At 46.4% G+C, this 27272-nt stretch overlaps 1 protein-coding gene across 3 annotated transcripts in view; it reads right to left on the bottom strand.

Annotated features, from left to right (window-relative positions):
- Window positions 1-26916, bottom strand: part of ralgps1 (Ral GEF with PH domain and SH3 binding motif 1) — a 342472-nt gene extending 315556 nt beyond the window's left edge. For all 3 annotated transcript variants that reach the window (XM_039764462.1, XM_039764461.1, XM_039764463.1), the window contains exon 1: window positions 26576-26916. The gene's annotated coding sequence lies outside the window, so the exon portion shown is untranslated. The remainder of the gene's footprint in view (window positions 1-26575) is intronic.
- Window positions 26917-27272: the final 356 nt, after the last annotated feature.

Raw genomic sequence — 27272 nt, 5'->3', positions numbered from 1 at the left:
GTCGAGTTTTGAACGTCCATAACGTCTTACTGTCCACCACACTAGTTGATCCAAGTGTCTGTCGTTCTTTGTGTAAAGAAAAACTTCCTAATGTTTGTGTGAAATTTACCCTTAACAAGTTTCCAGCTGTGTCCTGTGTATATATAACTGTGTATATTCTTAAATATCTGCACCAGTACACTTCTTCTCCACTCCTCAGGCCTCCTGTCACTTTCCAAGTTTCTATTAAACAATCTGGTTAAAAACTGCCATCTCTCCTAAACCCTTCCATGATTCCACAGGTATGTCATCTGGACCAGCGGCTTTTCCATTCTTCATCCGCTTTATCGCTGTCCTTACTTCCTCCTGGCTAATCCGTTGCACTTCCTGATTCACCATCTCCAAATCATCCAACCTTCTCTCTCTCTCATTCTCTTCATTCATCAGTCTCTTTCCATCTGCTCAACACACTATCAATGCATTACATAAGATTAAAAAAATGCCCTAAAGAGTGATAAAATGAAAGGCACTATACCAAAAGAAGAAAGCATGCCATGTTTGTGCAATCTGTTTATACTCTTCATCAATCCATCCATCCACCCATGCCGCCATTTTGTAAACATGCATTAAACTGCCTGTCCAGTTTAGGGTACAGAAGCCAGTGCCTGTCTCAGCAGTATGGGGGCACAAGAAGGAACCAATCAGTTCACTGAAGGACATGGACCATGCAAGCCATTTGAAAAGCCCATTGGTGTGGCCATGAAAGGCACTATATTGTCGAAGCGTATTCCCGTCACTCAAACATACATCCTGTTACTATTGAGCATGTCGTTATCATCAGCGCAGCATAATGGAGGTACGGATACACGCTCCAGCACTGGGAGAAACAGGAAGGGTCCAGCGGCAGACCCCCGGAGCTCGTCAATGGAGTGGAGCTGGGGGAAGCCGCAATTGTTAACAGCCCTTTTGGCCATAGCCATGGAGGACAAAGCCCACTGACGTCACTTCCAACTTTTCTGGCCAGCGGGCTATTTAAAGAACCACGTTGCCGAATGTGTCCATTCATTTACGAGTGGACTAGAAAACGAAGACCACCAAGTTCTGCAAAATAGCAAGCACCTGTGGAGGCCCGATAGGAGAGGCGCACAAAGATGTGCACAATCCACATGAACTCGCTTTGGAACTTGTGTTTTCTGTTCCCCAGTCTTTAGTTTGGTTTAAACACGGTGCTGGCAGGTCCCCAACACGTTATTCTCTGCCACTTGGCCCTTTTTCATTACAGTATACCGCATATTGAGATGGAAAGACTGAGACACACACACCCTAAAGGAGAGTAAAGCTAGAGTGTAGCTCAATAACGGTCACGTTTGTTTAACAAAGAATGATCCACAACCGCACTTTCAGAACAATCACCTTCACACTGCTATGGCCACAGCAAAGTAACGGCTACTACTTAAACTAGCCACATTAATTCCTGCTGTGTTCCTGAAGTCGCATTCTCCCTTCCAGTATTCCCGATCATCTTCCACTGTGCGGTGTCTCTCTAATTGATCCCTCTTTACCTTTGTCGAGCCTTTATTTATACAATACCCAAGGAGCCTCCACCTGCACTCCTAAACCTTCCTGGGCTGATAAAGTGTCACACGAATGTTCCAGGGGTCCATGGAATGCAGAGCTCAGCGTACCTGTGTGACATTTCACTGTCAATCACCCACCTCTCTTGAGGATAATATAATAACTAGCTGCTGCAATATACAGTACACTATATTGCCAAACGTATTGGGACCCCCCCTCTAAGTCATTGAATTCAGGCGTTCCGATCACCTCCATGGCCACAGGTGTATAAACTCAAGAACCTCGGCATGCAGACGGCTTCTACAAACATTTGTGAAAGAATGCGTCGCTCTCTCTCAGGAGCTCGGGGAATTCAAGTGCGGTACCGTGATAGGATGTCACCTGAGCAGTAAGTCCATTCATGACATTTCCTCACTACTAAATATTCCACAGTCGACTGTTAGGGGTATTGTGACAAAGTGGAAGCAATTGGGAACAACAGCAACTCAGCCACCAAGTGGTAGGCCACGTCAAATCAAAGAGCGGGGACAGTGCATGCTGAGGTGGGCAGAAGTCGCCAACTTTCTGTAGAGTCCATAGCTACAGACCTGCAAAAGCTCAGAAGAGCGCATAGAGAGCCTCATGGAATGGGGCCTCCAAGGCCGAGCAGATGCAGCCAAGCCCGATATCACCAAGTGCAATGCAAAGCATCAGATGTGGTGGTGTAAAGCCCACCAGACACCACTGGACACTAGAGCAGTGCAGACGTGTCCTCACTAGTGGCAAATCACGCAGTCCGATGGACGAGTCTGGGTTTGGTGGGACTTGCCTGACTGCACTGTGCCAAGTGGTGGAGGGGGGTTGGTTTTCAGGGGTTACTTCCAGTGAAAGGGACTCTTAATGCTTAAAGCCATTTTAGGAACAAGGAACAGTTTGGGGATGGCAACATGACTGCCCACGCACCAGTGCACAAAGCAAAGTGTGTAAAGAAACGGAGGAGTGAGCTTGGTGTGGCTGCACAGAGACCTGACCTCAACCCAACAGAGCTCCTTCTTGATGACTTCGAGCGGAGACTGCGAGCGAGCGAGCGAGCCTGGCCTTCTCGTCCAACACCAGTTCCTGGCCTCACAAATGCTCTCTTGGTCACAAATTCCCATCAACACACTCCTACACACCAGAAGAGCTGAAACTGATAGAGTTGCAATGGTTGGGTCAACTCCATGTTAAGAATGGGATGTCATTAAAGGACATGGGTGTGTAAAGGCAGGCGTCCCAATACTTTTGTCAATAGAGTGTATACATTGAGTCATTTCGTAAAGATGTCGTCAAGTGTGCTTCACTTGTGCAGTGACCGGTACCGAAAGAGAGATTCAATATGCATGTAGCATGCACTTAAGACACCAGAACGGAGCAGTTTAGTGTTAATCAGGTTAAATTCTAGTAAGTTCAGTATTATCTCTGGACCAGCTCCAGCTGCAAACCAAAATAGTAAATGGAGCCTCCTTGGGGCGCATCCACCTTAATAAAAGAACAAGTGTCTGTGTGTCCTTCCAGTTTTTATGTCTCTGTCATTCCAACACATGAAGCCTCAAGAACATGAACACTGTCATATCACAAAGACGCCGCAAACATTTATAGTAATGCATTTTATTATTACAAATGTTGGTGATGTGCCATCTGTTGGAATGACAAATGCAATCCATTTTATTTCTACATGCATTACAAAATACATTACAATAGATGGTGCACTGACAATGTTAACACTGAGGTGTCTGATGATTACGTAGTGACAGTATGAATTCCTAAAAATCCACCTTGTAGCAGTATACCCTGCAGCAGGGCTGCCACATTAAACGATACTTCCTGAGGCAAGGTACATTGTTTCTGCCCAGTCATCCCAACGTCTAAATATCATTAATAAGCAGGAGATGCTGCACTAAATTTACATGCAATACTGTTTTCTTTCGAAAACAGGGCAAGCAGTCGCGAAAACTGAGGAAAAAAAAAATCAATATATTGAAACACAATGAAATGTATTAGCTTTAAAACAATACAAAGGGCAAAACTGGCATTAAAAACAATACAATGTATAATAGGACTTTGATTTCGCCCATCGGGCGGCACGGTGGCGCAGTGGTAGCGCTGCTGCCTCGCAGTTAGGAGACCCTTAAGGGTTCGCTTTCTGGGTCCTCCCTGCGTGGAGTTTGCATGTTCTCCCCGTGTCTGCGTGGGTTTCCTCCCACAGTCCAAAGACATGCCAGTTAGGTGGATTGGCGATTCTAAATTGGCCCTAGAGTGTGCTTGGTGTTGGCACCCTGCCCAGGATTGGTTCCTGCCTTGTGCCCTGTGTTGGCTGGGATTGGCTCCAGCAGACCCCCGTGACCCTGTGTTCGGATTCAGCAGGTTGGAAAATGGATGGATGGATGGATGGATTTCGCCCATCTTCTAAAACTGCTCATCCAGTGTGGGGGTATGGAGCAACTGAAGCCCATTTCAGCAATCATCAGGTGGGACGCCATTCCAACACAGGGTGAATACACACATTCTCTCTCACACACACACACACATACGGGCCAGTTTAGCAATGCCAGCTCACCAAACCCGCATGTTTTTGCAAAATGAGACTTGGCTGTGTCACTCATCCTGCACGTCGCTACTCTAAATTACCTTGGCTGTCAAACTGTCCTTCAAGCTAAAAAACACACCTGCCCTGTTTAACTAAACACCCGCGGTGTGAACTTAAGAGACTTTTAGCAGACATTGTGCCTGACACCATCAACAGATTCCAGAAATGAACAAATTAATAGCAGTACTCACACTGGCACAGCACAGAAAACACAGACGTGGCAAACGATCAGCACAGCAACAGCAGACTTTGAATACGCTGCTATGAACCCCCCCACTACCCATACACAATGTCTATGGCAATATATAAAAATTAGAAAAGTGAATGCCAATTCATGGACTGACATATGGCTTCTAAATGCTCATGAGCCATTTTAATTCCCAGATGCTTGCTGGCATGGCGAGGCATTGCAAACTGAAGCTTTTAAAATGAAAATATTTCTCAGAATTTCCAATGGCAGTACATAAATCAGGCGCTGGAATTCTTAGGGTTCACATTTGTTTTTTGTATCATTATTTCATAATATTAAAAAAAAATAAGAAAATGCCACCCTTACCTGGGCTGGCGCCCTGCCCAGGGTTTGTTTCCTGCCTTGCGCCCTGTGTTGGCTGGGATTGGCTCCAGCAGACACCCCAAGTGACCCTGTAGTTAGGATATAGTGGGTTGGATAATGGATGGCCACCCTTACCAAAGTGCCATCTAAGGCTCCGTGAATCGGCCAAGCCCAACAGCATGACCCTTTTCCTCCAAATCTTCTTTTACTTTTATCCATCCGTCTCCACTTCAGCCTCCTTTGCTTTCTTTTTCCCATCACTCTTTTGCCCACATATTCATTATGTCTCCTCATCACATGTCCACTTTCCTGTACTTTCTTATTTTTTTCTTTCTTTATCTTTAATGGAGGTTATTAAAAACATATAACATTCCATACAGTCAAGTCGAAACTTAACAAAACTAAATTCAAATCAGCTTTCTTAGACGTTTCTCCCACTTTTGTTGAGCCTCCGATTTGTCCCATTCCTAACTCTGTCCTTTTTTTTTAACTTCACACATCCATCTCGATATTCTCATTTCTGTCGTATCTAATTTCTTCTCCTGTCTAAGCCCCATAGATCACTGCTGGTCAGAAAAGCCTCACCTTTAACCTTCACTTTAATTCTTCAGTCACACAATACTGCTGATACCCTCCTCCAGTTGTTCCATCCACAGGGTTATCTCATTTTCCACCACGGGGCAACCATTGATCCGACATATTTAAACGTCTCCAACTCTTTTCAATGGCTCTCCCTGCAGGCTAACATCTCAATCCTGATCGCCATTAAACCTCATATATTCTGTCTGTATTTATTTTCAGTCCCGTATCTTCCAAAGCCGTTTTCCATTCTTTTCTGGTGTTACATAACACAATGCCAATGCCATGGCCATTGGCCTTTCATCCCACGAGTCATCAAAGAGGTGCAGACTGGGAGCTCGCCTGTTACCCCAGCCCTGCTTCTAAGCCGAGTCCTCGCTCCCTCAGACATATCCTGGTCCATCCTCACACACTTCTCTGGTCCTTCTTATATACTGACGGGACTGGGTGGTCCCGTGGCCTGGAACCCCTGCAGATTTTTTTTTTTTCTCCAGCCGTCTGGAGTTTTTTTCTGTCCACCCTGGCCATCGGACTTTATTCCTTTTCTGTGTTAACTAATGTCGTCTTATTTTAAGTTCTTATTTTGTCTTTTATTTTTCTTTTCTTCATTATGTAAAGCACTTTCTGTATGAACATGTGCTATAGAAATAAATGTTGTTGTTGTACCCCCAGACCTGTCGATGTGTCATAAATAAGCCTTCTCTAAATCATTAAACACCACACAAACTTCTAAATCCTGATCGCCATTAAACCTCATATATCCCATCTTCTGCCTACTACGTCCTCCTAATTCTGTACTCATTTTTCTGTACTGGTTTTCTGTGGTGGCAATCTGTGCCACCCTGACCCGAGCAGGGCACCATGCAGTCCCTACATTGAAGGATTGAAGGCCGGAGGTCCATATCGCCATCATCATCATCATCATCTAATTCTTCCACATGAAGCCATTATGTTAGGTAGAATGTCCAGGGGGGCTGGGTGGTTCTGTGGCCTTTGAACCCCTGCAGATTTTGTTTTTATTTTTGTTTCTTCTCCTACCATCTGGAGTTTTTTTGTTTGTTTGTTTGTTTGTTTGTTTGTTCTGTCTTCCCAGCCACCAGACCTTACTTTATTCTTTGTTATTAAGTACTAGCTGTGTAAGAAGCCTGGAGTCCTAGAAACTACTGAAATCGTCAGAATAAAAACTGAAATGTAGAGATGTCAGGTAATTGAAAGGAACAACTCTGGGCGTCTCTCTCCTAGGAGGTTTCGTTTTGCCGACATGCTGGCATCGCTTGTGCATTAGCAGCTAAGCAAGTTTCCATTTTCTTCAGAGGTGGAGCTCTTTACCCCGACTCCATCTGTCACTTCAGGCAAGTCATACAGACACACACATACACACTTCCACGCATAGACATTTATATGTAAGATTGGCTAATCTTATTTCTATATAAATACTAGGGGGCTCTGCACCCTGCTCGTTTCGCTCGCCAACCCCCATGCGGGCATACACGCCAGCCACTTCTGACAATTTAAACTGATTGTTATTTTCATGGGAATTGTTACATATTGCATAATAGACCTATCTATTTTACATTACACCGAGTGATTAACTACAGTTTAAAAAACAGTAAAACATAATAAACTGAAAGAAAATTATGTTACATGTTGCGTTGGGGTGTTCGTTACGTTCTAAGTTTTCATTCTGTTTGGCTTTGAAATTAACACGCAAATACTTTTTAAACTTACACTTTTACTGTAAAACTTCAGTTAAAACAATATTTGGAATTAACTTTTTGGCGGTATCGCATTGAATTTTGATTCCGTGTTTGGAATTACATCGTGACAACGCAACGGTTACCTGCCCGTGAGTGAATTTCGTTTCTTTCTCTCTAATAAATAAACTGACTTTTTCAAATGTTTGTCTCTGTGATTTGTTAATTGTCATAGTAAAAGCTATTCTCACGGAAAACTGTAAACGTCTTAATACAAATGGCATATCAAGATCTCCTTTGGTGTCTAATGTTAGATGTCCTACATTACCTTTCTTGTCGCCTGTTAATATTTTACATGTTAGAATTGTTTGACCAATTTTGAATCCAGCAAATCTTATCCTATTGCATAGCCCATCACTCAGACATAAATCACACAATAACATTACGATACGTCCTTCTTTCAACAGTAATTCGGCCGGTGGAAGACCAGGTGGTGTTAAACGGTAGTAGATATTCTTCGTGATATTGTAAGTTGATCTTCCGCACCATCACCACCAACTGTTTTCGCAGAGTCTATTGATACGCATTTAACCAATTTACTGTGTAACCGATCGACGATTTCCGCGTTAATACATTTGACTTCATCGTTCCTCAGTCCTAGAATTGCCCGTGTACTCATTTCTTCTGTTGATAACCCTTCGGGATGAAGTTCTTCAACAAGATTTGGCTATAATGCATCTTTTTAAATTGGGAACTTAAAGTGAGGAAACACGTAAAAATGTATAAGAGCTGAGAACGCAGGAACTGTGATGACAAAAGTATTCCCAAGATTGAGAGGCCCGCGGGCGTGGGCCGTGAACCCGAAATGTTGGAGAGGAGGGCGGGACTTAAAGAGAGCTCTTGGCAATAGTCTTGTCTCGTCACAAGATTTTCTTTTATAATAGACAGATACATCTTTTTGTAATCTTTTCTTTCTTCATCTTGTGAAGCACTTTGAGCTACATCATTTGTATGAAAATGTGCGACAGAAATAAATATTAGGCCAGTAAGCTTAACGTACATCACAGGAAAACTAATGGAAAGAATAATTTAGGATAAGATTGAGCAACACATGGCGAGCACAGGAGTCGTACTGAAGAGTCAGCGTGGGCTCGGAAGAGGGAGGTCGTGTTTTACTAACATGCTGGAATTCTATGAGGAGGCAACAAAAGCATATGATCGAAGTGGAGCAGATGATATTATCTATAGGGACGTTTAAAAAGCCTTTGATAAGGTGCCACATGAGAGGGTGGGCATCAAACTAAAACAAGTGGGAGTTCAGGGTGATGTTTTTAGATGGGTGCAGAATTGGCTCAGACACAGGAAGCAGAGGGTGATGAGGGTGTGAGGAACCTCATCAGAATTGACCGATGTTAAGAGTGGTGACCAGCAGGGGGCACTGCTGGGCCGCTTCTATTTTGCATACATATAAATGATTTAGATAGGAATATAAGGAACAAGCTGGTTAAGTTTGCAGATGATACCAAGATAGGTGGATTGGCAGATAATTTGGAATCAGTTATATCAGCACAAGGGTGGCACTGCCTTGCAGTTAGGAGACCCGGGTTCACTTCCAGGGTCCTCCCGGCGTGGAGTTTGCATGTTCTCCCCGTGTCTGCGTGGGCTTCCTCCCACAGTCCAAAGACATGCATGTTAGGTGCATTGGCAATCATAAAATGTCCCTAGTGTGTGTGTGCCCTGTGGTGGGCTGGCACCCTGCCCGGGGTTTGTTTCCTGCCTTGCACCCTGTGTTGGCTGGGATTGGCTCCAGCAGACTCCCGTGACCCTTTGTTAAGATATAGCAGGTTGGATAATGGATGGATGGATGGATGGATATCATCACAGAAGGACTTGGACAGCAGACAGGCTCGGGCAGATTTGTGGCAGATGAAATTTTAATGTCAGTAAATATAAAGAATTACACAGAAGTGAAAATGTGAGGTTTGAATACACAATGGGGGGTCAGACAATCGAGTGTCCACCTTATGAGAAGTATTTAGGAGTCATGGTGGACTCTAAGCTATCGACTTCCCGACAGTGTTCAGAAGCCGTGAAGAAGTCTAACAGAAAGTCAGGTTATATAGCGCCTTGATGTGTGGAGTACAAGTCACAGGAGGTTCTGCTCAGGCTTTATAACACACTGGTGAGGCCTCATCTGGAGTCCTGTGTGCAGTTTGGGTCTCCATAAAGACATAACAGCACTAGAGGTGGTCCAGAGAAGAGCGACTCGGCTGATTCCAGGGCTACAGGAGGTGAGTTATGAGGGAAGATTAAAAGAGCTGAGCCTTTACAGTTTAAGCAAAAGAAGATTAAGAGGAGTTTGAGACCCCTGGTTTAAGCGGACACTCTCAGCGTGTCTGTTAAAGGTTTGCACTGCACGTGTTTAGTTTAAAGCGCAGGTGCCTTTTAGGCTGGCAGGACAGTTGTTATCTGCGAGACTCAGTTTCATATTACAATTGTAGTGTATTTCAATGCCAGTTTAAGGCCGTTTCTGAAAAGATGTACTCGTTTGTTTTGTCCGATGTTCAGAGAATTCACTTTATTGTGCGGCCCGTACAGCAATACGTATTGTGTGTGAGAGAAGCGTGTCGGCTCATGCCTAGTAAGGATATATATGGGCGTTTTTATGGGGGCGGGTGGCAAAAAGCTCTCTTGGAAGGAAGGCCAAAAATGAGCACAGGACAGGATGCCACTCCATCACAGGGCACTGATTACACTATTCAGCTAATCCAACTAAAGGCACTATATAGAAATCTAAAACGGCAGTCACCCCCACCTTCTCCTTAAACCCACATAATTATATTTAGGGTCAAGTGGGGTGGCGAGTTAAAGTCCATCATGCCAGCAGTGGAGTCGAATACCAAACCATTTCTGGAAATTCAGAGACACACTCTCAATTCAGAGTCATGCGTTCAGCTACCCTGCAATTTGTGTAATTAAACCCTTTATTATCCTTATGAAAGGCTCAGTAAAACATAAAAAGAACTTGTTCTAAAGATTGATATGACCCTGAAAGGCACTTTATCAAAAGAAGGGAAGAAGACATCTTTGTGCAGACCGATTACACCTTCCATTCTTTTTCTAAACCCCTTGTCCAGTTCAGGGTAACAGGTCAGTGGTTACCTCAGCAGCATCGGGCACACGGCAGGACCCAAATCTGGCTAGGGCACCAGTCTATCGGAGGACACGGACTATACAAGTCATGTAAGACTGAAAGGCGTTGAAAGGCACTACATACAAAAAGAAACAGATTGGTGGAGAGATTAATTATGACCTCACATTCTTAAACCGGCTTATTCCAGTTCAAGGCAGGGTACTGGCAGCATCGTGTGGGCATTGACCTGGCAGTCCGCACGGTGCCACAAGCCCAAATGGGTCTATTAACAGCTGCTCAGATGGATGTGTCAATGACCAATCGATCGTCCAGCTTGGCCGTCCTTCAGCTGAAGTCTATTAATCACAGCAGGGCCTCTTTGTGATTAATTATTTAAAAAAAATGCATAATTCACAAAGCCGAGGGCTGCGGTGCTTACATCCTGATAAGTAACGAGCAGCGGCTTGTGAAACGCTGGCCAGCCATCCGGCAGCGGGAAACAGGAAGCTCTGCAGCAAAAGCGAAGCCGATGTGCCAATGAGAAGAGCCAAGTCACTGTCAAGCCTCCTGAGCCCAGTAGGCACCATGAGGGCACTGTGGCAAAGAAAAGCATAAAGGCGGGGGGGGGGTCAAAATATGAAGGTTAGCCCAGGCAGAGGCAGTCTGACAAGAGGAAGTGATGAAGCACATGTCAAGGCAACGGGCCAAGCTATGGAAGAATCTCTAAGTGGGCACATTATGCCACATGGCACAGGAGGCAGAAACAGAGAATCAGCTGCTTATGCTCAGGGGTGGATAAGCAAAGGAAAAAAAAATCGGGAGTTGTCTTCCCTCGACTTTCTAGTATACTCAGATATGGGGATGAATGGATATTTGAGGAGTAAACCTCAAGACAAATTCAAATTAATATTATACTGAACAATTATTATAAAAGTAAAGTTGAATAAATCGGACTCAGCAGCTGCATGAATAAAAGGTAAAGCACCACTTTCGGTTAGCGGAAACAGCCCAAAAGTTGATAGACATCTGTGTTTTATACCTCATACTTGTATGCAACATTTGGTTGACTTAAGTGAAAGCGTACTCAGGTTATCGTGTTTACACACACACACACACGCACGGACAGAATTCCAAAAAATGGTATCTTCGGACTCAGGAAGGTCTAAAACTCTTCTACGCGGTGGTGTGCTGAGGAGGCAGCATAAAGAAGAGGGACACCTCACGCCTGGACAAACTGGTGAGGAAGGCAGGCTCTATTGTAGGCACGGAGCTGGACAGTTTGACATCCGTGGCAGAGCGACAGGCGCTGAGCAGACTCCTGTCAGTCATGGAGAATCCAGTGAACAGGATCATCTCCAGACAGAGGAGCAGCTTCAGCGACAGACTGCTGTCACCATCCTGCTCCACTGACAGACTGAGGAGACCCCACACTATGCGACTCGGGGGGTAAACGTTAACATTATACAAAGTTACTGTCTGTCATACTGCATTGTTATCACTCTTTAATTTAATATTGTTCTTATCAGTATGCTGCTGCTGGAGTATGGGAATTTCCCCTTAGGATTAATAAAGTGTCTATCTATCTAAAACGTCGAGATTCATCAAAATCTCAAAATGGAATTTTTGGAGGATTCCAGTACTTTCCCTATACCTCATATAAGAGAAAGTAAAAAGGAAAGCCTCAGTAAGATAAGGCAGCTATAGAGCAATGGGCCGAGATTTAAATCCCACTGCTGCCACCATGAGAGACTCCACTCCAGACAGCACTAAATGGCCAAGATGAAAGTTTCTATACAAGAAAGTGAACCGAATGACTGGCTGTACACATTCAAGAGATCTTGAACTGAATTCAATGGGTTTACAAATGTTATAAAAGGTTACAGGAAGAAATGAATGAAGGAGAGGAGGCTTCGTTACATGCAAATGAGGCACAGCGGGAGGACTATGTGACAGTGCCACGAGGAAAGGCACTATCTGTATAATAAAAACCCGGCGTGGTTTCCATGTCCGTCTCCGGGTCCGCGTTCCTTTTGGCTGTATAGCCGCCCCGTAGAAAAGCCCCAGTCCCTTGCAAGAAACGGACACTCAGCATTCACACAGATTAGCTCAACGACGCGTCTCTGCCGCACAACGAAAGGCAACTGACAGAGAGAGAAGACAGATTACGCCGTGATCACGAAAGAAAGAGGCAAAAGCGTGCCAATGAGACACCCGACGAGAGGTCCTTACGTTTGAGTCCTTCAACTGTGGTCACCCAACGTGCAGCGTAGCGCGCGCCAAGTTGCTAGTATAAAATAATTATATAATTAATAAGTATAAAATGAGCTATATAAAATATTTCTATGAAAGTCACTATATAGAACCCGATTCTATAAACAATGCTGTATAAAATCCATCCATCCAGCCATCCATTGTCTAACCCGCTGAATCTGAATACAGGGTCACGGGGGTCCGCTGGAGCCAATCCCAGCCAACACAGGGCACAAGGCAGGAACCAATCCTGGGCAGGGTGCCAACCCACCGCAGGACACACACAAACACACACACACACCAAGCACACACTAGGGCCAATGCAGAATCGCCAATCCACCTAACCTGCATGTCTTTGGATTGTGGGAGGAAACCCACGCAGACACGGGGAGAACATGCAAACTCCACGCAGGGAGGCTCCGGGAAGCGAACCCGGGTCTCCTAACTGCGAGGCAGCAGCGCTACCACTGCGCCACCGTGCCGCCCCGCTGTATAAAATTATGTTCTAAAAACTTTTCAAAACACACTATATAAAAAAAGTCTGAAAGTCTAAAATAAAAATAATTATAGAAGAGCATTATCTGAAATGACGTACTAGAGTGGAGCATTTGATAAGGTGTCACATGACACGGTGGGCATCAAATTAAATGAAGGGGGAGATCAGGGTGTGGGGTGTTGATGGGTGCAGAATGGGTGATGGTGTGAGGAGCCTCATCAGAATTGGCTGAAGTTAAGTGTGGTGTCCAGCAGGGGGCAGCGCAGGGGCCGCTTCCATTATCTTTCTATACAATACGCTACCGTGGCTGTCCGTTTGCCTGTCCATGATTTTAAATCACCTGTCGCTCGCAAACCGTTTGACCAATTGACCTGAAATTTAGCACACATACACTACGGGACGTCTACTATCCGTTCTCGGGGTGATGATTGACCTCCACGGTTGTTCCTCTTTTTTATTTGTATTTTATTGTAGAATCAACTCTCGGCAGCGGCCAGCAGGGCGGCCGTGTGGCACATGTGTATGGGCGCCGTTCTCATTCCTGCCACCTTTACCGTCACTTCCTCTACCTCTTCATATCTTACATCATTCTTGACACAGATTGAAGACTTAAGTGCCAGCTAAAGTGAAAAATTAAAGAAAAACGTACTAAGTAATCGCAACACAAACACTGACTTAATCAATTTTAACGCGAAAAGATGCCGACGAAAGAAGAGAAGCAGCGGGCTGCTAGGGTGGAGAAATGAAGATCTGCTCAGGAAGAAGCAGGCGCATCAACCTCTGAGCAAATGAATGCTAAACGTACAGAGAAAGAGGATGAAGACAAGGAATGCTCGAGTCGAGGATTCACTGCATATTATCGTTCAGTACGCCATTTAAAACATATTAATGATCTGGATAGGAAATGTAAATAACAAGATGGTTAAGTTTTACAGATGATACCAAGCTGGGTGGACGGGCAGATAATTGCGAATCCATCGGACAGCAGACGGGCTTGGGCAGATCTGTGGACAATGACGTTCAATGTCAGTAAATGTAAAGTGTGACATGTAAGAAGTAAAAATGTGAGGTTTGAATACACAATGGGAGATCTGAAAATCGAAGGTCCACCTCATGAGAAGGATTTAAGAGTCGTAGAGGACTCATCACTGCCAACTACCAGACAGTGTTCAGAAGCCATTCAGGAGGCTAACAGAATGTCAGGTTATATAGCGCCTTGATACACTCTATTGCCAAAAGTATTGGGACGCCTGCCCTTACACACACATCAACTTTCATGACAGCCCATTCTTCATCCATAGGTTTTATCATGGAGTTGGCCCACTCTTTACAGCTCTAACAGCTTCAACTCTTCTCTGAAGGCTTTCCACAAGGTGTAGGAGTGCGTTGATGGGAATTTGTGACCAGGAGAGCATTTGTGAGGTCAGGCACTGATGTTGGACGAGAAGGCCTGGCTCGCTCTCAGTCTCCACTCGAATTCATCCCAAAGGTGAGGTCAAGTTCCTCCACACCAAACTCGCTCCTCCATGTCTTTATACACCTTACTTTGCGCACTGGTGTGTGTGCAGTCATGTTGCCATCCCCAAACTGTCCCCACGAGGTTGGGAGCATGAAATTGTCCAAAATGGCTTTGTATGCTGAAGCATTAAGAGTTCCTTTCACTGGAACTAAGGGGGCCAAGCTCATCCCCTGAAAAACCACCCCACACCATAATCCCCCCTCCACCAAACTTTACACTTGGCACAGTGCAGTCAGGGGAGTCCCGTTCTCCTAGCAACCGCCAAACCCGGACTCGTCCATCGGATTGCGTGATTTGTCACTCCAGAGGACACGTCTGCACTGCTCCAGAGTCCAGTGGTGTCCGATGGGCTTTACACCACTGCATCTGACGCTCGGCCATGGAGACCCCATTCCATGAAGCTGCACTGTTCTTGAGCTTTTGGAGGTCTGTAGCTATGGACTCTGCAGAAAGTTGGCGACTTCTGCACACGCTGTCCCCGCTCTGTGATTTGACGTGGCCGAGTTGCTGCTGATCCCAATGGCTTCCACTTTGTTACAATATCACTAAAAGTTGACCGTGGAATATTAAGTAGCGAGGAAATGTCACGAACGGACTTACTGCTCAGGTGGCATCCTATGACGGTACCACGCTTGAATTCACCAAGCTCCTGAGAGAGAGCGACCCGTTCTTTCACAAATCTTTGTAGAAGCCATCTGCATGTCGAGGTGTTTGATTTTTATACACCTGTGGCCATGGAAGTGATTGGAACACCTGAATTTAATGATTTGGGGGTCCCAATACTTTTGACAATATAGCGTATACAGAGAAGAAGTCACAGGAGGTTCTGCTCAGGCTTTATAACACTCTGGAGTCCTGTGTGCAGTTTTGGTCTCCAGGCTACAAAAAGGACATAACAGCACAAGAGAAGGTCCAGAGAAGAACGACTAGGCTGAGTCCAGGACTACAGGGGATGAGTTATGAGGAAAGATTAAAAGAGCTGAGCTTCTACAGTTTAAGCAAAAGAAGATTAAGAGGTGACATGATTGGATTGAGATTGAGAAGTTTGTTCAGGGTAAATGTCATGCAAACATTAGGAAGTTTATCTTCACACAGACTACCACAGGCACATGAAATAAGTGACCGTGTGATGTAGTGGACCTTAGGGACCATCAGCACTAGACCCTGAAGGTCGCTATATAACACAATGATCAGCAGTAATGCTCAGCAGAAAGCCCCTACACTGTATCTGTGATCACAAACCCAACACACTTTGCTCTTAGATAAGAACGGGCACTAAAAAGGCACTAAAAAACGTCACTTGGCACTTCACACATCACCTTAGAATAAAGCAACCCACACCTCTACGTTCTCCAGGCTTTCAGAATTTGAGAGAGTCCAGCAGAATTCTTTTGGCTAAGGTGAAGTGGCTTTGGCACTAAGGACTCTCAAGAGTGCCCGTTCAGTGCCCACTCGAACCCATCCATGTTTCAAAAAACAATTTCAATCCTGGCTTTCTAAAGTACCTTCGGACTGTATAATGAAGGGCGCTATATACAATGAGGGTCATTAAATCCTGATGAGCACATGCTCGAGGACATCTAGTGGAGACTAACAGATGTGCCCTCAAGCTGAAAACCACGACACGCACGCTTCCATTTACAAATGGTCAATGAGTTGTGAAGCTGAAATGGTGACCCTGGCAACTGGATGGCCATACTGGACCGGACCACTCCCACCCACAGATGCCCAATGGCCTGACTGGTCTGCCCTCCTTTAAGGCATAATAGAGAGTGACTTACTGTACCTTCTGCAGCACTGGCACCGAAACACTTGTCAAAGTCACCAGTAGTGTCCCATCTTATGTGCGCCCTAATAAGGAAACCTCTGGCATCACAGGTCCTGCCCCATTTCTGACACATTTTACTTTGTAAAGTTGAAAGGTGCTATATAATTATTCATTTATTTATAATTATTCATTTATTTATAATTATTCATCCTTTGGCACACACACACACACCCACCTTTCACAAAGTACTCTCCACCTCTTAAATACAGCGATCGGGCTGGCATCCCAGGTTGAGTCAATCAAGTTTCTGACAGCGAAAGGTGCCATATAATACAAGCCGTGCTCTATCGGGCGACTGGATTTGGGGATTACAAAAGAAAAGCAACACTGCCAAGTGTCTGACTCGCCACACGCAGCGCGTAACTTCTCGCTTTCACCCTCAAAGTGGCATTTCAGCCAAAGACAATGGAGATCCCGGGTTACGTTGCAGAGGAATCAGCACTTTTTGTTTGCCATGTCTGCCGTGCCCCGTAATCTGAGATCCGCACTCGCGTAACTCTACAAAGAGATGGATGCTTCTGGCGTGTGAGGTAATAGCAGCCTATACGAGATCAAACGCATCACAGAGTGTAAAATACAGGCTCGGCGTGTTATTAAGTCTACACGCAAATTACACGGCATGCCAAAAGACGACCACAGAGGGGCCACCAGTGAGGCACGGAATCACCCGCTGGTGGAAGTCAACCCTTTCATTGGATGGGCCGTTGCATCCAGAGAGCAGAAGCTGGTAGACCAGGAGGAAGGCCGTCTGATCCAAGCCACTGCCCCAGGCATCACTCTCTCCTACGAGTGGAACTCAGAAACAATGACTTCCATTCAAGTGGTGGGTGAGCCTATAGGGAGTCTGCTTGGTGACCTGGCACAGGGGGTTGCAGGCTCAACCCATCTACACCTACAAGTAAACTTGAAGGTGGTGATCCACCCTGCTCTGGTGTTGTCTCCAGGTCCAAACAAGACTGACAAGTCTTAAACTCATGGTGGCAATCAAGTGGAGGTCGATTCCAAGAGACGTTGATTTTTCCAGTCCAGGCATTCCCAGATGTTCTCAAACAGGATGCCACATTCAGTCCCCGTGGCACAAGCTGTGTGTGCCTCATGCTCCTCCATAAGGTCACTGTCACTGGTGCCTCCAGACTCCTTACCAGACTGTACTCCATTCTGTCAGATGGTAGACCCAGTGCAGAACAACGCATCTTCACCATTAGTGGCCAGGATTTTATCCTACAGTTGGGTCATTCTCCAAAGCTTTGGGCACAAGTGTTGGTTTTCACAAAATCTGCTGCCTCAGTGTTTTTAGATCTTTCTGTCAGATGTTTCTCTGGTGTACTGAAGTAGAATTATGAGCAGTTCAGAAGTTTCAAAGGCTGTTACTGACAATGACATGAAGTTTATATTTGCAGTGTTGGCCCATCTTTCTTTTTCCAGACCTCTGCAATTCGCCCTGGCAGGCTGTCAATCAACTTCTGGGCCCAATCCTGACTGATGGCCGCCACCCATTCATGCTGAATCAGAATCGGTGCGTTTTTGTTTGTCCACCCGCCTCATCACCACGAAGTTCTCAATGGGATTAAAGGTCTGGGGATTTTCCTGGCCATGGAACCCAAATTTTGATGTTTTGCTCCCTGAGCCACTTAGTTGTCACTTTTGCCTTATGGCCCGGTACTCCACCGTGATGGTCACCAAACTGTTTTTGGATGGTGGGGAGAAGCTGCTCTCGGTTGATGTTTTGGTCCCATTCTTTATTCATGGCTGTGTTCTGAGCCCTGCACTACCTTGGCTGAGGAGCAACCCCACGTGACATGAATGGTCTCAGGATGCTTTACTGTTGGCCTGACACAGGACTGATGGTAACGCCGCTCACCGCTCACCACTTTGGATACCCCAAACAATCAGAAAGGGGATTCATCACAGAAAATGACTTGACCCCCAGCAGTCCAATCCCAGAATATCAGTCTGTCCCTGACGGCTTCTTTGCTGTCCTTCAACTTGACACCCACCAGGCCATCCTCCAAAAGTCTTCGCCTCACTCCCACCTGCCTGCTGCCATTCCTGTGCCAGCTCTGCTCTGGTGGTGCCCGCAGCTGAATCCATTTTAGGAAATGCTCTTGGCACTTGCTGGACTTTCTTGGGTGCCCGGACGCCTTCTTCACCTCACTATTGTAACTCAGTCCGCAGGACAGAGTGACCTCCAGCCTTGTCCTCGTCGACACTCTCACCCGTTAACGAGAGGATCACTGAAGTGACGTCAGCAGGTCCTTTGGTGGCAGGGCTGACATGCAACGGTTTGTGGTGATGAAATTCATTTACATGGCAAGGAGGGACTTTGCAATTAATTGTAATTCATCCGATCGCTCGTCAGAACATTCTGGAGTCATCATAAAAACTGAGGCAGCAAACTTTGTGAAAATTCATATTTGTGTCATCCTCTAAACTTTTGGCCATGACTGTACAACTACTGCCCACAAACTCATCACCGCCGAGTGTTTCATCGCCATCCAGTGTGGAATCTCCCAACTTCGTCGGCCCATGAATGAGAACCTGCACTTCCTCATCTCCTCCACTAGGGAGCTAGCGAGCAGGAGAGAACGAGTGAGAAATACAGCGTGAACAGGAAAGCGAGGGAGTGAGAAAAAAAGATAGAAAGTGGTGAAAGGAGGGAGAGTGCGAGAAAGTGAGAAACAGAAGGATTGAGAAAAACAGAGAAAATAGTGACAGAGAGAGAAACTGAAAGAGCCCCACTCTCTGTTTCTCTCTCTTTCACTGTTTTCTCTATTTGTGGAGTGCCCTGGACAGGGTGCCAGTCCATCGCAGGGCAAACACACACACACACACACACCCCAATGACATACTGTGCCACCTAACCTGCATGTCAGTGAACAGCGGGAGGAAAGCAGACCACCTGAAGGAAACCCACACGGCCCCGGGGAGAACGTGCCAACTCCACATAGGAAGGACTCAGAATGTGACCCGCTGGTGTCCTTGCTGCGAGGCAGCGGCACTGCCACTGTGCCACCCGATTATAAAAGTTCCATAAAATGTTGCTTCATTTAACCATTTTTTTAAACATTCACCGAGAAGTCAAGCACAGCAACAGCTTTTATTGGATAACTCAAAAGATTCCAATATGGGAGCCTTTGGGGCGACTTCTTCAGGCAGTTTAGTAATCGATCACTAAAAAAAGGGGAAGCCCCTCGAGTCAAGACGCATCCTTTGTGACGTAAAATGTAAAAGAAATCAAAGAGAGACCCTGGCTGAGGCTTACAGGTGAGGCGGTGAGGAGGCCCAAGATGTGCAATGAGGGGAATCATTGAATGTAAAACTGGGACAAGGCCGGCCACACGGAGGGGAAGCTCAGGGCCGAGCAGTCACACGAGACTTCTGTCCTACCAGTCACCTGAGAGCCAGGAGTCTGAGGGAGGGGAGCCACATAGACGGGGCCGGAGGTCACTTTATTCTTAGTTTTGCTTCTCGTGTGCCGTCTTATGGTTGTCCTTTTTGTACGCCGAGGGAGGAGATTCTTGATTTGCGATTAGTGAAGTTGATTTTCAAAGTCAAACCCTTTCTCTTTCGCTTTCTTTTCATTACTCGCTTTTACTTTTGCTTTTCTCCTTTCGCTGACACACATGGAGGAATGCTTCAGACAAAATGAAATACACTCGTGTTTTAAGTTCTCCCGCGGATAAGTCAGGGCTTGATTTTACCGTATAATTCACAATGTCGCTCGTAGTACTAGGTTGTTGTACCGTGTTAGCCATTATGAATGTAGAGAAAAGCCAAGCAAAATGACACTATAGCCAGATATGAAGACGGTTTGCATCTCTCAGACTGACGCAGACAACCTGACTACAGATCTGCATTTTTTTGAAAAACTCATCACAAACTTCAAAGGACTTTGTTGGACAGTCATCTTATCTAAAGATCTTGACCAGACATTGTTCTTCTATCTCCTGTTAAATTAATCTTAGCCTGAATGAACTTATTAATTTTTTACATTTAAGAGTTTTCATTTAAAGATTTACCATTGTTGTTTCTTGTCCTAGTGTGTGGATATAAACACAGGAAACTTCAGTTTCTGTCTTACATCTCACCTGAAGAAGGGGCCTGAATTGCCTCGAAAGCTGGCATATTGTAATCTTTTTAGTTAGCCAATAAAAGGGGTCAGTTTGCTTGGCTTTTCTCTACATGTCGCTCGTATAAAGTCGAATGCAGAAAACTCACGCTATTGGTCCAAGGGATTACGATACGCTAACACCCGCCCACCTGAGAAAGTAACCAGGTGGCACACGGCCTTTTCCTTTTCTATGTATTGTGCCCATATGCCCACACAGTGATACCCAAACTACTCCAAAGCGACATTTGCACTGATCTCACACCTTTATCGCAAGAGCATCCCTTAGCTACGATCAGAAGAGAATATGTAGCTGGTTTTAAATTAACAGTCGTTGAACTGGCGAAAAGAAATTGGATACTGCGCTGCTGCAACAAAATTCAACGTGTCTGAGAAACTGATGTGAGACTGGAGGAGGCAAAAAAAATAAATAAAATGAAGTGTCGTATTTTTGAACGGGCGTACAAGTCGGCGTCTGATTTTATGATCGATTTTTCGGGTTTCAAGACCCGATTTATATGCGAGTATGTATTTAAACAAATCAATCTATCATGAAGTGTCGCAATACCGGCATGAACTGCGAGTCGATGTGTTGCTCATTTGATGATTTTCTTCATCTGGTGAAATGCAACCCGAGATGGCAGCTGTCATTTCCACTCGTCAAAGCCGAGAGGGCGGGCTCTAGCGAGTGCCACGTTTTGATTGGTGAACCGTCTTCAGTGTGGCCGCAGGCTCCGGTCCCGGAGGGCTTACTGGGGGGCTGCAGGTTTTCATTCGGACCCTTTTCTTAATCGTCGAGCACTTTTTGCTGCTAATTTCCCTTCATTTTAATGGTCTCGTTTTTTTAAGATGCAGTCCCCTTTTTCTTAAAGAGCCCCCAAAAAGAAATGAGGTGTGAAGTCAGTGAGCCACCAGATGACCAGCTGAGTCGGGACCTCAAACCCCAAGCAGCTCCTTCATTAGAAGCCGATTTGCGTTGTTCATTCAACCCGTGCTTTAATTCCGCGGCTCGTTGCGGCTCTCGTTCTGCCACAGCAGACACTTCCATGACGGCTGATTTTTTTTTGAAATGACCAAGTCTAATATTTTTGTCTCATTTTTTAACTGGTTTCTCTTTATCTACTTTTAGGACTTGAGTGGAAATCTGATGACGTTTTAGGTCATATTTATGCAGAAATCTAGAAAATTCTAAAAGGGTTCACAAACTTTCAAGCACCACTGTATAGCGCCTTTTATTCCAAATGCCACCCAAGTACGGCTGCAGGTACACGACAACTGCTTCCATATTCCAACACCCTGGCACTACAGGAGGGTCCATCCAGGTTGCTGCCTTAATCATTGATGGGCATTAAACTGGCCCGCTTGAGACTGAATATAGCGCCTTTCATGGTGCCTACCAACCTGACCAGCTTCACATTCACATTTAAGGTCTTACCGGATTTCACTACTGCAAGTCCGTGCAGGCAAACCGACTCACTTAGGGGGCCACAAAAAAAGTGGGCACCATGAGCCTGCAGCTGTTATGAGTTTATATAGCGCCTTTACGTCTGCAGTAGCGAATGAGCCTGTAACGCTTTGTTTTCATGGAGCACCTTATAGACGTGGGACTGTAACTTCCAGATCTCTAGAAGGTGAACCCTGGCAGGCAAACCGACTCACAAAAAGTGAAACGGATGAGCCTGCAGCCTTACCACTTCATATAGCGCCTTTCATACCAAACGCCACCCCACAGCAGGTTACAGGTCAAGTTCAGTTGCACCCATACTTACATTTATTTATTGTGCTGGACGCCTTTATCCAAAGTGACTTACAACATTGACAATACAATGGGTTCCAATTCTTTTGGTCGTCCAATTGGTGCACAGTCAGATCACATGACCTGCTCGGGGGGGGGCGGTGGTCACACAGTGGGGTCATTGGTGGGATTTGAACTCCACATCCTCAGGGTTTTGAAGTCCACAGCCTTAACCACCACACCCCACTGACAAATCCTGTCAAGGTTGATGAGCACTGAACAGGCCATCTTTTGGCTGTTATATAGCGCCTTGCATAGTAAACCCGATCTCGAAGCACTTTGCAGGTACAGTACAGGAGACTTGTGTGCTGCATTTGCACGAAGGGAGTCCTGAAGACTAAGTGAGCTCCTCGGGATCACCTATAGGATGTCAGGCCGAGAAGTTTCCAGAACGTTCTCACTCGATTATTCATCGTGTGCTTTCAGGTATCCTGGTGACTTTATAGAGCACCTTTCACGATGAATATCACCCAGAGCCCCTCGCAGACCCAGTGCGCTGATTTAGTGTGACAGTAAGTCTGCGGTAGGGAATGAGCCAGTAGCGGTTTGTTTTCGTATAGCGCCTTTTATACTGGGTACCATTCTCAAGACACAAGAACCACCATTGCTATATTCACAATCATGTTAAACGCTGCCATGACACATTTACAGTGGGGACAGAAGAGACCACCTTGTGACTGTATATAGCGCCTTTCATCGTGAACAACAACCTAAAAGCACCTTACAGGTGTGGGACTGTAACTTGCAGATCTCCAGAAGGTGAACCCCGACAGATAAACCGACTCACCCAAAAAGTGAAACGGATGAGCCTGCAGCCTTATGACTTCATATAGCGCCTTTCATACCAAACAGCACCCCGAGGCAGGCTGCGGGTTCAGTCCAACTCTGTTTTCAAATTCCTTCTCCCTGGCAGGTTTCATCACAGTTGCTGCCTGGACCACTGATGAACATTAAACAAGCTACCGTGTGACTTGATATAGCGCCTTGCACAGTGAACACTATCCCAAAGCTCCTTACTGGGCCAGAGAAGTCCTTTCCGCATCTGTTCAAGGGGAGTCCTAGAACATTAAAGGAGCTGCTCGGGGTCCCACAGGACTTCTTGTGACGTATATAGCGCCTTTCATGGCGAGCCCTGGACACGCACAGTGCTGTTCTGTCCACGTTTCTGTAAAAGGCAGGCGTTGCAGCAGTTAGGGCTGAGGATGACCATGTAACCTTTTGGTTTTATATAGCGCCTTTTATATTGCATACCCTCCCCAGGGGCTACCGTTTCCATATCCAACAATGGGTTAAAAATTTCCATCACCAATACACAGTAAAACATCTTGTTATTTTTATAGCGCCTGAGCTGTCGCGGTGAATGCCATCCCAAAGTACTACACTGGCATGGTAACACATTCCCATTGAGCTTGCAAACATGTGATGCTGTATAGCGCCTTTCAGACCTAACCAGTAGAGTCCAGCAGGCTCCTGAATCTTTACCGGGGAACTAAATCTGCCATCTGGTGACTTCATGTAGCGCCTTGCATGCTGAGCACCAAAGCACTTCAAACCACAGTACAATTCTATCCCCTCCTTATTTCTACAAGATGAGTCTTAAAACGTCAAGTGTCCCCTTGAGGGGGACAGAGGGAGTCAGTGGCAGGGGGACAGGTCCACAAGTCTGTTTTGCGTACCCCTCCCATGACACTTTACAGGTACAGGACCCCTGCTTCTGCCTTCTCTGACAGCTAAATTACTTCCATCACAAAGACAAAGTGAAACATCACGGTGGAAAGAAGGAGCCATCTTGTGATTTTTATAGCGCCTTTCACAGTGAACACAAGCACAAGTTTTTCATATTTCGATAAGGAGAGGGCTGCAAGGTTTGGATGCCATATAGCGCCTTTCACACGGCGTGTACTACCGGCTGGGTAAGGGAGACTAAACACCTCCCACAAGGCGTCTGCCTGAATCACTAGTGTGGACCGAGTCTGCCATCTTGTGACTTCATATAGCGCCTTACATCAAGAACATCAAAGCGCTTAAAAGCTCAGTACGGTTATTTCTTCAGCAAGTCGGGCATCAAAAGAAGTTGGCGCTAAGGATAATAAGCCTTCAGCTTTTCTGAGTTTATATAGTGCCTTTCGGGCTGGAGAGTACAGGGGTCCCCACATACTCAGTTAAGCACACGGAGCCACCATGGGAGGCTGCAGCTTCAACCACGTGACTCTGTCTGACTCCTGACTGCTGCCCCCAGTAAAAAGGGTGGCAAAGCCCAAACCAACCGAGATTAGCCAGTAAGCCATAGCTGTCACTTTGTCACTTCCTGTCTATTCCCCAAGGGCATCCAAACTGAAATGTCCCCAGGAGGCCATTCTCAACCACACTGCCAGAGTGACAATTTAAGAATGAAAATGGCTTCTTGCCCTGCCCCTTAGCCAGCTTGTACTGGTGCCCCCTCAACGTTCTGTTAGGAACCTGAGCTCCCATGCTACCCACTAAAACGTTTTATTCATTTGTTGATTTCATGTTCTTCACATGCCACCTTGACTTCAAGGTCACAGCCCTGGCAGCTCTGGACAGAATGCCAGTCTAATGCAGGGCACACTCACTTGTACAGAGCTGCAGGTGTTTGGGATGTGTGAGTGAAAAGGAGCAGGAGAGAACATTTAAAACCCAAGCAGGTGTGCCTAAGCCGTGAGAGGGCAGCACCACCAGACCAACCACTGAGCCACAGTGCCAGCTGAGGATAACTCTGAGCCACTAATGAACCCAATATGCCCATCCTTGGGGTGCCCAGCTCCAAATAGACATACTAGGAGTTTAACCCAGATCCACAGTGACAGCAGCACCAGTAGCGATTGTGCCAACCTAGAATAGCTCAGTCATCAATTAACCCAGTATGCCCATCCTCGGGGTGCCCACCTTTGTTAACATATGAGCTTCACACAAAGAGAATGAACAGTGAACCCTGATCCATTCAGGTGGGAGACATAAGCACAATTAGCTACTGTGCCACTGTGCCAAACAAAGATAACTCAGAGCCACTAATTAACCCAATATGCCCATCCTTGGGGTGCCCAGCTCCAAACAGACAGCAAACATACTAGGAGTTGAACCCAGGTCCACAGAGACAGCAGCACCAGTAGCGATTGTGCCAACCTAGGATAACTCAGAGACACCAATTAACCCAGTATGCCCATCCTCAGGGTGCCCACCTTTGATAACACACAAACAGTGAATCCTGATCCATTCAGGTGGGAGACATAAGCACAATTAGCTACTGTGCCACAGCACCAACCTTTAATAAATTTAGAGCTACTCATTAACCCGATGTGCCCATCTCAAAAATCAGGTCCACAAGCGCCCGCCCATCCTCGAACCCCAAGCTTTGACTGCCGTCTACTTTCTCAATGAAGGCCATCACCTGTCCTGAACCAAAGCCCCCCTCCCCCACCCCCTATCAAGAGGGCGTCTCTATTTTGTGTGAAACCAGAACTTTGATCGCCCACTGACCTGATAAGAGAAGGAAGGACCGAGCGGGTGAGAGCGCATGCGTGAGCGTGTGAAGGCTTCCAGTCCAGGCCTGGTTCCAGCTCTGGGATTGGTTCCCATTCCTTAAGACCCTCCAATTCAGAGAGAGTAGAGGGTGGCAATCAAAGAGGAAAGGTCAGGACGCGGCTTTCCACCGATGACCTTCATATTTGTCGCTCGACATTTTAACTAAGCGGTTCCGTAGAACGGCCAGCTAATTAAACCCGGAGCTCAGTTAACAGGTGAGAGTGAGGATTCGGGTTCAAAGGAAAAGCGGAGCTGCTTGATGAGCAGGGCTGAGGGCCAGACAGATAAAAGGCACAGACGACCTCCAGGTCCAGGTCACCGAACTGGCATCTGTAACACCGTCCACTACTACATAAGCGATGTATTGGACAGGCGCCTGACCTGCGGTGCGACTTAGTGACCCGTTGCGGCACGGGGTGGGTGCACTGCTGGCAGCGCAGGTTCGGGTGAGCAGGCAGACAGAGGGGCAGACAGATCCGTTACATGCATTGACTGGTGGTCCACAGGGGCGTCTCACGCTCGAACACCATGACACGCAGGGTTCAATGGCTTCGGCCGCGTGCGCGCACATGGGTGTAACGGGAGCTTGACGGAGAGAAAACGAGAGCCGAGGCGCTCGAGAGGAGCGGGTACGATTGAAAGGGCAATAAGGGTGAAATCACACCGACCGGCAGTCAGACAAAGAGGCGAGTTCCGCTTATATACGCCGCCATACAAACAGAAACGGGCGCTAAGTGCCACTTACGTAGGTACCCACAGGGCGCACGGGCAGTTTGCTGTAAATAGCATAAACCCCGGTGGCATGGAGTGTCGCTTTATTCCCGGCGCGTTTTGTTATTAATCTTATTATTCTCTTGGAGTCTCCCGCCCCCGGTCACCTCTGTCCATCAGTTTCAGCGACAGCACGCTCACACTTACCTCCAGACAGGAGGCTGGTCAGTCTCTTAGGGGGGGTGGTGTCGTGCCCGTCTTGCACCTCGACAGCCGCGCTTTTCTTTTTTTTTCAGGAACGATGAATTACAGAAATCCAAAGCGAAGGGAGGGGATGAGCCCCGAAATCGGTGCGCTGTATCCGGTGCAGATTCTCCGCAAACGGTTTAATCGTAGAGTAGAAACAACGTCAGAGCTGCAAGTCTCCGAAGTCAAAACCGAAAATAACCCGCACAACAAAATAATAATAATGGAAAAGGCAAAAAAAAATCCCCCGGCCGCTGCGAACAGCTGGGGCCCGACGTCAGGAAGTGTCAGGTAAGCCTAGTTCCGTGACAGGCGCGACTTCCAGCCAATCAGTGCCTCGGTCTTTGGAAATAGGCGGGACTACTAATGCACTGCAGCCAATCGGTAAGGAGTTTGGGTGTGTTCATGCTAATTCAAGCTAAAAGAAGTGCGCAGGTGCCGCTTCCTTTAACCCTTTCGTGGTGCGCGCACGCACACAAACCAGCAACATCTTCCAGACTGAAGCTGAAATCGTGGGATCGTGCAAGTTACTGCAGGATAATCCCGACTGGAGCGCTAAAACGCACAGCAAAGGCGAAGGGAATTCCGCAGCCGATCCCTGAAGCAAAAATGAAGGATATGAAAGACAGGCCACGAGGCGAGCCGGCGGAGGTGCTTA

Source organism: Polypterus senegalus, chromosome 9 (genome assembly GCF_016835505.1).
Source record: "Polypterus senegalus isolate Bchr_013 chromosome 9, ASM1683550v1, whole genome shotgun sequence".
NCBI classification, from domain to species: Eukaryota; Metazoa; Chordata; class Cladistia; order Polypteriformes; family Polypteridae; genus Polypterus; species Polypterus senegalus.
Note: the sequence above shows the minus strand (reverse complement) of the source record. Positions and strands in the feature narration are given on the sequence as shown.